Source organism: Perissodus microlepis, chromosome 18, assembly GCF_051167445.1.
Source record: "Perissodus microlepis isolate ML-2025 ecotype Zambia chromosome 18, ASM5116744v1, whole genome shotgun sequence".
In the NCBI taxonomy this organism is placed as follows: domain Eukaryota; kingdom Metazoa; phylum Chordata; class Actinopteri; order Cichliformes; family Cichlidae; genus Perissodus; species Perissodus microlepis.
The window spans coordinates 19,941,681-19,956,956 of record NC_140478.1 but is presented as its reverse complement, the minus strand read 5'-3'; positions in this window follow the sequence as shown (position 1 = coordinate 19,956,956).

Sequence of the window (15,276 nt, the reverse complement as noted above, 5' to 3'; positions counted from 1 at the left end):
AGCTCATGTTTGGCTTTCCCAAGGTAAATTCAAATTTTTGAGCTGGAGTTCACATATTAAAGGGCATTGTGTGTCATTCCCATTTAAACATGGAATTGAATGCATGCTAATGAAGAATTCCAGTCATTTACAGGAGGTGTCTGTGTGAGCCACAGTCGTCTTAATAATGTGCTCATCAGCAGCAGACCATGAACCAAGAAATTGTGTTGTGTATGCAGAAGACCCCGACGAGCCAGGAGTCAAAGAAAGTCTTAGAAGAAATGATTAATATCTTTCTATTTGAATTAAAGATTAAAATTGAAAATACCAGTAAAGTAGGCAGTCCACACTATCTCCCCACACTAAACCCCATCATACTCTGGCCTGAAGAGTGTATCTTAAGATCTTTAGCATGAATATTCCAAAATATATGCATGACTGTTTTCTCAGGTGTCGGCTTATTGTCATGGTCCCCTTACCTCCTTACCTCCTCACAGCAGCCTCATCTCTTTCCTGTGCATCTGTGTGGACTGCGGCCACCAGCTGGAACTGTGACCTCATCACACACCTGCCTCTCATCTCTCCATCCCTCCTGCAGCATTGAAAGACCTGCTCTTCCTCTTCACCCTCGCCAGATTGTTGAAGCGGTAACGCCACGCTGTTAGGAAATGTTCCCTGTCCTTTGTACTAGAGTACTTAACATTGGTCTCGTCTCCCCTTCTAGGAAAATCTCCCAGTGTGTGCGAGTGTCACTGCCAAAAGCTTGGATCATTCCTCTGTCTGCTCCTATGAAAGCTTAACTCACTATTAGACCCCGGTCTGTTTGAGTTTCCCCTCACGTGACCTTTGTAAGAAGAAAGAGACTCAGTTTTGCAAAATAAATCCACTCACCTGCCTGGCCACTCTTCAGGAAATCAGTCGACTCAAGGACAGAACTCCTGCTAATTTATCTGCTAGTTTCAAAGTTATTCTGGCAGCAACTAACAGCAAGACTTTGTTTGCAGGATTTCTTCTTATTCTGTTATCAGTCCTTTTGTAAATAGAATATGTTAAACTGCTGTGGTTGGCTCTGTGTGGGTCTATATGTGTTAACATATAATAGGTCAGTTGATGTTTTATGTGATAAATTCCATAAATATAAAAGAGCAGAAACAAAATAGTAAGAATAGGAAATTGCTTTAAAATTCAGAGTTTCTCATATTCCCCAAATTAAGCGATGTTCATATTAGTTTACTTTATATCTTTAGTATGAATATTTTTACTGTATTAATGCCGTGATTTGATCTAATTTATGCAAAATGTCTTTTAAAAAAGACAAAACAAAAAACCAAGAGAAGCAAAGTGATGTCCGCTGTGAAAAAGTGGAGTGTTCCACTTGAGGTTTCAAAGAGCTACAGCTCAGTTACACAGCTCTGAAATATGGATGTGAATATGGACATGGAACTGAATATAAATGTGCGCAGCATACAGTACGCAGTATGTGCCTTTGTGGAGAGCTCTGGCTTGTGTCATTGACAAACTAATGATCCATTCCCAGTAAAACTCAGCTTCTTGTCAGCGGGAGGTACTGACTTGATCTGACTTTATAGTTGAGAGAACACAACAATGAGAATCACGATGTATTGATGCATTCTATAGTCCGGTTGGAGGAAAGTGTTTCAAAAAAGTAAGCGAAATATGTGTGAAAATAGCGCTTAGTTATATGTGTGAAAACTCTGCCGAAAAATAAAGTTGCAGCTTTAGATTAATCTGGAAAATAACAATTAGGTGTTGATTTGCTGATATAGCGTTGAGGAGTCTGTTATGGCTACTTATCACACTTATTTGTAATTCGGTCTTTTCTAAATTCCAAAGTGGCTTCATAAAAAAGTGATTGGGTTGTGGAAAGGGACTGTTTTTATGATTGCAAAAATCAAAACACCCCCTCAGCAAATCTTTTTAATGCTTTAAACTGAATAGATTCAAAATTATTTTTATTTAACTCAGTCTAAAATACAGGGCACTCCACAATTTAAATTTTTTTTTTTTTTTAAATGAGATAATGATCAATATCTCTGAACAAATGAAAAGCAGAACAAATGAGAAATCTTCTCCTGCTTTCCCAAAGGTAACTGTTTAATACAGATACTATCTAATAATCATAGTAAAAACCCTTGGCAGCTCTGTTATTCACCTGTGATTCATTCCTTGTAAACTTGTGTTATGGCCCGTCTAGGCGCGGCCAGACCACAACATAAAGGGTGATCCATCCCCGTCCAACCCCAAGCAGCACATCACACAATTAATGCTTTGTGACAGTGATTTATTTACAATGAGTGAATTTAAACAAAGGAAGGGAGCGAATTATAACTTCGGGGTGAACCCAAGGCCAAAACAACAAACAAAAAGTAGGAGTAAATACAACTTACCTAGTCAAAAGAACTAAACCAAACGACAATTACTTTCCTCCCTACCTAACAAAAACAGGAGAAAACTAATCAAACAAAAAGGCGGTCCACCCCTACATGCTCCTACATTAAACCGACATAGTGAAACAGTGAACACACGGTCTGCCGGTTGGGTTGAGCCGAGGATGAATGACCTGGCAGTCCCTGGCGGTGTCTTCTTATGTGCTGCCTCCCGGTCGTTAGCCAATCAGTACGATCCATCCACCCTGGATGCACCAATCATGGAGGAGCACCTGCACACTCAAATTTACATATTATAATTACGACAACAGTCGTAACACTTGACATGTTTTTGTACCTTTTGGTGTAATGGTGTTTTGGGTGGGTCTTTGAGGCTTCAGCCTATCACTTCTCCATCGCTAATGGAAACGGAAATGCATTTATAGATTACTAAAGTGTCCTGAAATGTGATTTAAAGTTAACTGCACTTTTCGTTTTAGTGGCCAACTTTATCCTTGTGCTTGCTCAAAAGTACAACTTTGCAGTTATTTTTTGGGGGGAACTTTTCGCCTTTATGTGACAGGACAGTGTACAGAGAGAGTGAGGTGGAATGATGTGCAGGGAATTGCCTGGAGTGGTGTTGAATCCAGACCGTGGCAGCAAGGTTTCTAGCCTTTGATATACAGTATTGGTGAGCCGCTGCTGATCCAAGCATAGCAGTTATTAATAATAATTATTTCTTTCAGTCATTAAGGTTTTTTTTTTTCAAAAGATCAATCTCAAAATCTAACAATCAAATAATATTTAACCACTTTCCTCTTGAGTGACTTCAGCAGCAGTCAGTAATATTAACCCAGTAATAAAGTATAAGACTTACAGGAGCAATTTTCTGAATCAAGAGAGAGTTTTGCTGATAATTCCCTGCACAACATCACTTGTAGTGAGGTGCTTTTGAGAAGCTGTGACGCTTGTTACTGATTCTGTACACGTCCAGAATATAATGCAGCTTTTAGGTGTTTGCTTTATGTTTGTGAAAAGGGACCTCGTTGCAAGAGTTTTCCATAAGACAGCGCTTGTCCCCAGACTTCTGTGAGGAATTTATGCTGTAAGAGCTAAAGGCAAATAAGAATATTCTATGCACATAGTCTGTTTAATTAGAATATGTTTGTGTGGCTTTTTTAAAGGTAAACATCGACTCAATGCCTTGAGGCGTGTGCTGGGATATATTCTGTGTACCGGGATATATTCAACACCTTATTATAAAAATGCTGCCTTTCTGTAGCTTTATTTGCTTTTGTCCGAATGCCAATAATAAAACATTTTTATTGTAAAGTATCACAATGTGATAACTGCAGCAATGAATAATGAAGACTGATGATTAAAAAAATGTCTGTTCTAAGTCTGTTACACACCTTTAGGGATTAACTAATTCAGTACTATATGTCCTTTTAGCATTCTGTTCACAGAGCTGCCCTTTCTGACAGGACTCTGACATCTCCAGGGAAAGTAAAGCCTGAAGGCAGGGCGTTTTTGTTGCTGGGGTAGCTACAGCACATTCAAAAATCACACAGAGCAGATGGCAATGGATCACAATCCAATATACTGCATATGAAGGTCTCTGTGAGTTTAATTCCACAGGTTTCCATGCATGATGTTTTTATTATTATTTTTAAAATCTCGACGAATAAGTCAGAAACACTTTTTCATCCGAAGACGGAGCAGGGCGTGATTTCTTCTCTGTGACATTAGTGTTTTCCCAGTATGAAATATGCACTCAAAAACCTTTGCATCTCTGGGTATAAGATGGAAATAAATAATAATATTAAAAAAACAAAAACTGCTGAGATCACAAGTCTTAAACGACTGAGGAGCTTCAGTGAGGAGCGATCCCACACTGAACCGCACCGCAGATTAAATCTCAGCTGAGACGTGAAGGCAGCTTTGTTAACAGGAGGGTTGTGACAGCTTCTTTGAAACCAGCAATTTAAAAATGATGTTTGAGCGATGTGTCAGATAAACAAGCGCGGACACACACACACGCACACACACACGCGCACACACGGCAGTAAAACAGAGAGTAGCGAATGGCACAAGTACAGATTCACACCTGAGCCTAAATAAAAAGCATGCAAACAAATTAGGTAAGTGACATAAAAAAGGTATTTATAGGGCTCAGACTTACCACGCTGGACTGCACTCTTTATGACTGCAGAAGACGCCGACTGTCTCAAAGGAAGAGATTTGCATGAAATATGCTTTGGCAAGGGGACTGGCTACCAAAAAAACTGAAGACAGAAACTCACAAGAGGAAGGGTTATTTACTTCACTCATCTGTGTCTTTCCATAGCAAGGACTGCTTTGCTGCAATAGTAATGTTTAAAATCTCATTTATACAACCTTTAATGTCATCCATCTGCCGGTCGATGAGGGACTGGAGCCTAACCTTTAATATAATATTATATAACAAAGATGATACATTTGGGATATTGGGTTTATGAGTTTTAAGATTAAACAGAATAAAAGGACGATGAAATCACCATGATTTGTAAATAAAGTAGCGCAGCCCCTGTTGGCAAAGGAAAAAAGGTATATGTCACAGTCAGTTGGTCAGGGTTTTCGCTATTGTCATTGCTTTTACATACCCTGGATAATCCTCATTTCTGAGTCTTAATAAGGCTTATAATTTACAAAACTTGATATTTTAGTGAATCTGACCTGAATCTAGATCCTGAGCCCACAAAGTCATTTGTAAATGAATTGTAAAGTATTGAGTCCACAAAGAAAGGCTGTTTTCCTATAGCCTTTATTGTTAGTGTTAAGTGTTGTTGCAACTAGAGGAGTCATCATCTGATGGACATGAGAAATAGAACAGGTGTAAATCACCTCTGTGTTGACTTGTCACTAAGTACGTGTTTGCATGCTATGTTGATCTTTTAGTCTCAGTCATGCAGGCAGAGGGACTGATCGTCAACCTCCTGGCAATCACAGGTTGCCGGGGAAAACTGGCTGTTCCCCAACAGGTTGGTGAGTGGTTCCTGGAAGTTGCTGGCTCTCCCTATGTGAAATCAAAAGTCCTGCACCAAAAATGTCCTTGTGATTGATTTGATTGCTAACAGATTGCATCTTTGATAGTTTGGGATATTCCATATGCAAACTGAGGGAGGCTGTGGGAATATGCCAAAGCATTTGCTAGAAGGCTTCAGCTGCAGCTCCCTATAGCTTCCATTACTGTCAGTAACATTCTCCAAAAATTGCCAACTGTTTGGCCAATATACATTTTTCCCTTGCAAACAATGGTTGTTATGGGGTTTTTAAGCAGTTGCTAAACAGTCTTTAAGCCTGTGTGACTCATACAGTCTATAGCAACATAACCACGTGATCACTTTTTGATGAAGGTGCCCAGCAAAAGAGATGACACTGCACTTACTTGGCTCCTCACCAAGTTTGAAGTGAAGTGAGAAAAGCAAAGAGCACACACACACACACACACACACGCACGTACGCACGCACGCACGCACGCACGCACGCACACACACAGAGACTTGTTGATATATTACAGAGATTAAACATCACTACAGAGGATCAGGAATAAAGGAGACAGGATATTGGATTGAAACATATAGTCTGATTCCCCCTGAGGGTGCTAGGGGTAACTTGATTGAAGGCTCTGTCTGCATGCTTAGTGTACTGCCTGGTAATACCACTTTGTACTCTGAACACCGATTAATCAAAGGTCCAAAAAAGAAAGGAATTAAGAACAACAAAATCAGGAGGAAAAGGATTTCACTGCATCGCACACAAAACAGGCATATACACATCAGTTTGGGTTTCACAGTCCCAGTAATGAAAGAAACTGAGAAGATGTGGACTCTTAAACTCTGATCTAAAGGCTTTTCTGTATTTTCTTCCACTTATTCAGCCTCTCAAATAGCCAGGATGGCTTCTATTAGAAATCCTCTTTAGACTGTCTCAGAATCCTGGCCCTGGTGCTTTCAATTTTGAGAGAGGTGCAAAGAGAAACCTCCTGAATAATGACATCTGGTCAAAGGTTTAGGGATTGCAGAATTGCTTTGCCTGTCATATGACAGTTGTGCCAAAAGTACCACCTCTATTATCCAGAATGCAGATGGTGTTGACCTCAGCTTGAGTCAATCAGTTCTTAATTAAAGTGCTGCAGTAAATCCAGTTTATGTTGCAGAGTCTGGGTGCTGGTGCTGGCAGGCAATTGGACTGCATATGATTAGTTAAATAATTTGATATATATCAATTTCTGGGCTAAACATCTTGGAGTCTATATTCTAGTGATTACTATCATAATTACTAGAATTCATATTCCAGATTGGCTGCACCAAATTGCTCCTCCAATTAGTCAGAAAGGAACATCTGTGTACTTAACATAGATAGATTTGTCTAAAAACTCTAATCTGATTATTAAGCAGCCAAATATTTTTTCATTAAGTATGTCAAATGAAATATAAAAACCAAGCAGGCAAAGTCAGTGCCCAGCTAGTGTCCATATTATAAACCAAGCAGGAACTCCAGGTCTAATGACCACCTGAGGTTGGCCTCAAGTGGTCATTGTGCTGAATCTCCAAAATTCAACACATGAAAATGCTCTGTTTTACAGCAGAACTAAACATTATTTCCTTATTCATGACAAGCACAAGGGTAATACATACACCCATTTATAACCCACCAGTTTAAATATTATGAGGGCTTAAATTTATGACCTTAATAATACTGTTTGGCATTATTCTGAGTTTCAACTGATTAGTTTCTTCAGTAAGTACGTGCAATATTGTTTTAACAATGTTTTTTCCCCAGTGTGTGAATGAGCTGAAACATGAAGCCAATGCAGACATGCCAAAAACTGCAGTTGCTCTAGTGTTTGTTTTATTTAGTAAGTGACAGTTTTTGTGTTGAAGCAGTGGTGGAATAATGAAAAGTTGAACTGAAAAATGTTGTGTATCTTTCCTCACTTACATAGTGTTGTCTTTACTTTCACAGGATCACGAGCACTGAGTGACAGTTTTTGATTTGTTATTTGCATTGTAGACTGTTTCAAAATGTAGTGCTTTAAATCATATCACACACACACCTTCCCAAGTAATCTAGCTTAGAACTTTACGCTCTCCTCCAAACATGGCAGCTTAATGCTAAATTTGAAGCATTACAACTCAGATTTCAAAACAACTTGGGTAGCGTGATGGTGTGGTGGTTAGCACTGTAGCAACACAGCAAGAAAATCTTGAGTTTGAATCCATCATCTGCCCCGGGCATTTGTGTGGGTAGACTCCATATTCTTTGTGGGTTCTCTCTGGGTTACTCTGGCTTCCTCCCACAATCCAAACACATGTAGTTAATTAGGTTAGGTTAGGTTAACTGGTGTTGAGGATGTGAGTCCCACACTCTAAGAATTGTATCCTAAAAGAAATACCGAAACTAATTTAAGCCAATGGTGGGGGCGTGCTTAGCTTTAACTACTGACATCCAGATCCCGACCCTGTATACCTCTGATGATGCAACTTAACTGAGGAGCTCTGTTAGTCAAGTGCACTCAACAGCTACAGTTGTTAATGGCAGCTCTCCCCTTATGGAACCTTGGGCTTGGTTACATGGTTACATTATTACTTTAGAGGCAAGAAAAACAGGCCAATTTAGCAGGGGAATAGCAAACAGCAAAATCAAATAATATGAATTTTATATACAAATTACAAGAAATAATATCAAAAACCCGATACCCTGATGCTAATGTCTACTACCAGTCTTGAGAGCAAAAAGGAGCGAGGGTGAGTCCTGGATGTGGAAGCAATAAAATTAAATTCCATTTAATTCAATTCAATTTATAAAGCACTAAATCACAACAACTGTTGTCTGAAGATACAAGTAAAGACCTTACAAAGGTAAAGACCCCACAAAACAGCAGAGACAGACAGAGAAAACCCTAACCATCAGAGGACCCTCTATGAGCAAGCAGTTAGCGACAGTGGGAAGGAAAAACTCCTTTTTAATAGGAAGAAACTGCTGGCAAAACCAGGGTAGGGGAGGGACAGCCATGACACTGACCATGAACACCACAGCTGCTCTGTCCCAGTACAACATAGTTTATTAATGTAACCACTGTACTGCAAACTAAACACCTTAGCACCAAACTCTCTCACACAGTATTTTCATGAATACTGCATACTGGAGACAAATTTAGTATATTTCAATTAGTTTTGCTCAGCGTTTCATAATATGAAAAACTTAACTTTAGCCACACATCATGTGTAGATCCAGTATCTGCAAAGAAATTCTAAAATGTATGAGGACATTACATATAAACTTTAGATTTTCACCTTATCAAATGTCACTGAGCTGCTCTTACCTTTAAGTATAACCTCTTTTTATCCTCTCCTGTCCTGTCTCTCTTACATCTTTCTCCATTTCGGAGTGATGTTATCTCACATTATTTTCTTTCTATGGGAAATACAGCAGCTGGACGTTTGGCTCACAGACATGCCGCGCAATAAACTGCATAGAAACAGTTTGTATGTTTACTGATATTTGTTGAACTGTTGAAAATACCTGCCACTTAAAAATGTTACTTCCTTTTTTATTGCTACATTAGTGAAGTGTTAGCTAGATGCTAAAGTAGTGGAACGTCATCTTCACTTACACCTGCAAAAACACTGTTCTGGATCATTCTGGCCAACTTGAACCCATGAGTGTAATTCTGTAAATGATATAACATTGTATTTGGAAATTTTAGAGAGTGAAAGTAAAAAGTTGGCAGAAAAGTAAATTCTCAATTAAAGATACTAAAAATTCGACTTAAGTGCGGCAACAAAGTATTTGTACTTCTACTACTGAACCTCCCACCTCTGCAAGAAGGACACACAAAATCCAAATATTAAGAATGAGAAAAACTCAGAGCTCAGGCACAAAACCCAGACTAACCCTAAACTGGTTCCTTCTGGCTTAATTGAAATAACAAACAACAGGAAATCAATGGGTGATGTCATAGTGGCTATGTCCATCTTTTAAATACAGTCCACGTGAAACAGGTTAACATCTTTGGATAAATGGAGAGTATGACGTTGCTGGGCCTCAACACACGGACACACACCGTGGGTATGGTGACACACACTTATTTTATTATTGCTGTGGTTTCAGCTTAAACGCACGGGACACAGACACTCCCGCTCAATGGTCACTCCACTCTCCTTCCTCGACTGTCACTGAAAACATAAGAAGAGTCACAATCAGTCACTCGTCCCAAACACCTTTTCAGCCCCGCCTCCGTGCCACCCCTCCTCTGCAGCGGGCCAGAGACCACACCTGTGCCGCAGTGACCAAAAAGCTAAACAATTGAGCATAATTGATCAGAAAAGGCTCTGACAACAGTGAGGATGCACTGAGTCTGTCAACTTTATACATTAAAAAAAATAAAATAAAATTAATGCACTTTTTACATGTACGAACACAGTATGTGCACATTTGATTTATATCGATCGTTTAATGTAATGAACTGAAGTTTCATTCTTTAGTTACAAATGCACAAAGGTTATCTAAAGAAGGACTGCAAAGAGATCATCTTAGTGGCTAATATTTATTATTCACTCTTCACTGGTGATGCACGTATTGTCCCTTGTGCAAATATTCATTCAGATTAAATTAGTATAAAATCAAGAGAACTTTCCAAAGACCTTTGACAAGGACACAACATAATGTTAGAAGTTCCAAGCCATTAAGTCTTTAAATAAAATGATACGTCTATCAAACAACCTCGGCTTATGGCTTTTAGATCTGCTTGAGACTTTTGAGGCTTCAAAAGATCTGTCCCCAGGGTATAGTTTGTGGAGAAACCCAGCTTTTCATACTGCATACTACTGCATTGCCATAATTGTGTTTGAAGTGCTTTCACTCACATTGGGGGCACTATTATAGACAAGCTCTCCTGTCTGGCAGAACTTCTTTTAAATAAAAATGTTTACATTTTGAATGATTACACAATTTCACCTCAAACTGTGCAGCAAGATGAGGGGGGACATTTCAAATCTTCAAAAGTTGGACCGAGAATGCTCTTGTGGCATAGGTTAATCATTTAGTTTTATGGACCAAAAAGAACGCTGTGCGGCATCATTAGCTGAAGCGAATCTCAAACTGTGGTAATGTTTGTGTGTTTTTCCTATTACACAGTGTTCTTCCTGAGAGCTTCCTAAAAAGTCTCTAAAACAGATGTCTCGTAGAACTTGTAGAAAACTATAAAAGGCACTAATACGTATGGTCTAAAAGAGCCTCGGAAGCATATGCACACAAGGTTAAACCGAAGCATTCAGTGGGAATAAGATCCCATAAGGCAGTCCTTTTTGTCAAGCAATTTCACAAAGGCACTCAGGGCGTGCCAGTCTAGCATCAATAATATGATGAGGATCATGGATGGAATCAGCCTCTGGATAATAAGTGGCTGAGATCAACATTTTTTCTTTATCCTCTGTGAGTAGATCCAGCATCTCACACATGCAGCCTCCCATTGTGACACTTTTCTTATTAAACTGGACAAGCATTTCTCCACAAACTGCATTTTATCGTCTGTTCATTGTCATGCATATCTTTTTATAGGTGAAGAAAAGTATTTTCACGCTTTCCCCGGCATTGCCTTGTACTCCGTCCTGCAGTGTAAAAAGACAACTAGAAATGTGTGTGAAAAGAACGCCCAAAAATAATGCAAAGTTACAAAGAATTAAGTTGTAGTCTGTAAACTAAACAAAGCTTCATTTGTTCTACCAGCTTTTCTTTTAGACTGTGTTTGAATAATTATTTCATGCACAGAATTACTTTGTTTTTCCTTCAGGGGAGAACCATATCTGAGGCGGTACGGTGTTCTGTTGGTGTTGCTTTGAGTTTTCAGAAAGCACAAACAGAGCAGCGGTGAGTTGGGCTCATTTAAACCACAATTTAAATTAACCTTGAAAGTAAGTGGACCACTCGAGCAACGTACAATATAGAGTGTCTGGAAAAATGTGAGAAAGTGAAGTCAGAGAAGAACATGTGGCCTCAAGGCATCCTTTCACAAGCGAATGCATTTCTGTTTGAAGAGCCTTTGCAACGGTGAGGGGACTACAAGAAAAAAAAAGAGCATACAATTAATAAGTAAACTTTATGTGGAGTCTTTTGGAGATATCATTACAGACACATGTAGTATGTCTATGTAGGTTGTCAGTCTTCCAGGTCATTTCCAGGTGAATTTGATATTTTGGGGAGACCTAAGTATGCGCAGCATGCAGCTGCCACCGCTGCTGTCTGAGAACGGGCCTTAATTGTATATCTGTGTTCTCTGATAGCGGTGATTTGGGAAAATTTATTTGACAAAGAATTCAAGCTGTGACAGCCAAAATAGATATATTCAGGTAGCACCACTCTTTATAAAGCTCAGGGAGGAAATTACATGCTTTGAGACTAAAGATTTAAAAACAAAGAAAAACAAAGGCTGCAGCTGAAAAGTCTTCTCTCATCTATGCCTCAATAACTTACACTTTAGAGTCCGAAAGCTCTGGCACTACCACAAACTACTAGGAGTCGTTTCAGATCCTTAACTTTAGCTCAGTGTTGGGGGGTACACACACTCTGAATTGGATTCTCTTCACAGTAGATAAGAGGGAAACTACAGGGAGTGCAGAATTATTAGGCAAATGAGTATTTTGTCCACATCATCCTCTCCATGCATGTTGTCTTACTCCAAGCTGTATAGGCTCGAAAGCCTACTACCAATTAAGCATATTAGGTGATGTGCATCTCTGTAATGAGAAGGGGTGTGGTCTAATGACATCAACACCCTATATCAGGTGTGCATAATTATTAGGCAACGTCCTTTCCTTTGGCAAAATGGGTCAAAAGAAGGACTTGACAGGCTCAGAAAAGTCAAAAATAGTGAGATATCTTGCAGAGGGATGCAGCAGTCTCAAAATTGCAAAGCTTCTGAAGCGTGATCATCGAACAATCAAGCGTTTCATTCAAAATAGCCAACAGGGTCGCAAGAAGCGTGTGGAAAAACCAAGGCGCAAAATAACTGCCCATGAACTGAGAAAAGTCAAGCGTGCAGCTGCCAAGATGCCACTTGCCACCAGTTTGGCCATATTTCAGAGCTGCAACATCACTGGAGTGCCCAAAAGCACAAGGTGTGCAATACTCAGAGACATGGCCAAGGTAAGAAAGGCTGAAAGACGACCACCACTGAACAAGACACACAAGCTGAAACGTCAAGACTGGGCCAAGAAATATCTCAAGACTGGTTTTTCTAAGGTTTTATGGACTGATGAAATGAGAGTGAGTCTTGATGGGCCAGATGGATGGGCCCGTGGCTGGATTGGTAAAGGGCAGAGAGCTCCAGTCCGACTCAGACGCCAGCAAGGTGGAGGTGGAGTACTGGTTTGGGCTGGTATCATCAAAGATGAGCTTGTGGGGCCTTTTCGGGTTGAGGATGGAGTCAAGCTCAACTCCCAGTCCTACTGCCAGTTTCTGGAAGACACCTTCTTCAAGCAGTGGTACAGGAAGAAGTCTGCATCCTTCAAGAAAAACAATGATTTTCATGCAGGACAATGCTCCATCACACGCGTCCAAGTACTCCACAGCGTGGCTGGCAAGAAAGGGTATAAAAGAAGAAAAACTAATGACATGGCCACCTTGTTCACCTGATCTGAACCCCATTGAGAACCTGTGGTCCATCATCAAATGTGAGATTTACAAGGAGGGAAAACAGTACACCTCTCTGAACAGTGTCTGGGAAGCTGTGGTTGCTGCTGCACGCAATGTTGATGGTGAACAGATCAAAACACTGACAGAATCCATGGATGGCAGGCTTTTGAGTGTCCTTGCAAAGAAAGGTGGCTATATTGGTTGCTGATTTGTTTTTGTTTTGTTTTTGAATGTCAGAAATGTATATTTGTGAATGTGGAGATGTTATATTGCTTTCACTGGTAAAAATAAATAATAGGAATGGGTATATATTTGTTTTTTGTTAAGTTGCCTAATAATTATGCACAGTAATAGTCACCTGCACACACAGATATCCCCCTAAAATAGCTAAAACTAAAAACAAACTAAAAACTACTTCCAAAAACATTCAGCTTTGATATTAATGAGTTTTTTGGGTTCATTGGGAACATGGTTGTTGTTCAATAATAAAATTATTCCTCAAAAATACAACTTGCCTAATAATTCTGCACTCCCTGTACATGCAAACGCACACACATTGACAAATAAGCAAACAAGACAAACACATCTATCAGGATAAAAAGTCCAGGCTTCGGCTGAACTTTAGTGCGAGTGTTTGTTCGAATGAAAGCTGGAGGAATATTCACTAACCACCCACATCTCATGGTCTCATTATAGAGCCTCTTATAGCAAAGTAACGCACCTCTGCTTTTCTTTCCTCTCTCTCTCTCTCTCTCTCTCTCTCTCTCTCTCTCTCTCTCTCTCTCTCTCTCTCTCTCTCTCTCTCTCTCTCTTTTTACCTGTTTTGTTCTATACAGAGAACAGCCTCAAGCTAATTTCTCTTCACTAGATTTTTTTTCTTTTGGGTTTGTTTTTAGTGACTGTGAAACTCCTTCAGTGTGCTGTTTTTAGCATCCCCCCCCAACCCTAAGAATTCATACCCAAAAGCAGACATAAAAACACCCACACTGACATTTATACCATCACAATTCATGCAACACGCCAGTTTCACTTGAATCTTCTATTCCCTTAATTATATTCAAATTGTCTTAATGTCACGAAATTGTCCTTGATGCCTTTATAAGCGCACCAATAAAAATGAATGGCACAAAACTACTAGCTACTCTCTGTGATCATCTCACTAATTATATTACGCATCAACTATCATTACGCAGGTGCTCAGTGGAATCGGATCATCTAATCCCTTCTTAAAGTTAATATGGGCAACATGTTGTTTTTCAGCTTCTGTTCCAAACATTAAAACCTGTGTTCCTACTCACAGGGTGGTGGGTGAACGATTTGCAGTACAACAAAGTGACATGACACACAAAGCCAGCGTCAGTAATACAAAGCTGCGTGTTTATCTACAGTGCGACAGCAGCATCACAGTTTGAACTCAGCCCACTGTAATGATCTGTTTTTGCAAACCACGTTGAAAAGATGTGGGATTTCCATGCAGCCTTCATAATGCATAGGAAGTTCTCTGCCTGTGATAAGGCACTGCATTCATCGTGACTCACTCTTGGAAGCCGAGCTCGCAGAGAAATGTAGGCAGTTATTTACAAAGACGCCGCTGACAACAGCTCATTTCGTTTGGAATATTAATTGCAGTGCGGTTGCCTCCCTCTGCCCCCGAAGAGGTCACTTATGGTATTTAAACATGAAAGTGTGTTTAAACAGAAATGAAATGGAGTGTTTAACCGCTGCTTCATGTCGGCGTGGTCACTCACTTCAGACGGAGCATCAATCAGCCTGCCGTTCTAGTGGGGTTTTTTGTGTGTGATACTTAGAGGAGTGTGTCATAGCTGGCGGAAGCAGGGAATCAACAAAGTGGACTTGACCGCTCACATCCACAGCCAAATGGTCTGGGAGTTAAATGGCTACAATGAGCATGGCTTATCACTTATGCCACCTGAGCAGGAATCAGGATGTGACTGCTTAGCTGAGCTGTCAGATGGTTTCATGCTGTGAGGCCTATAACACCGCTCACAAGGGTATTTCTTTGGCAGCTGTCATTTCATAGAGTGCAGTAAGTAGCTCATACTCCACCCTGCAGCCATGCAAAGTTTCTCAGCCTTGCTCATTATCATTTAGCCCTTCGATAATGTACGGTGTCATGTTAAAATCAGTCAAAACGTGTCACTGCCCTCTATAGTATCCATTGGCTTTCTGTATTTTTCACCAAAATGTTATTGCTTTGACCTTTTTTGTTGCT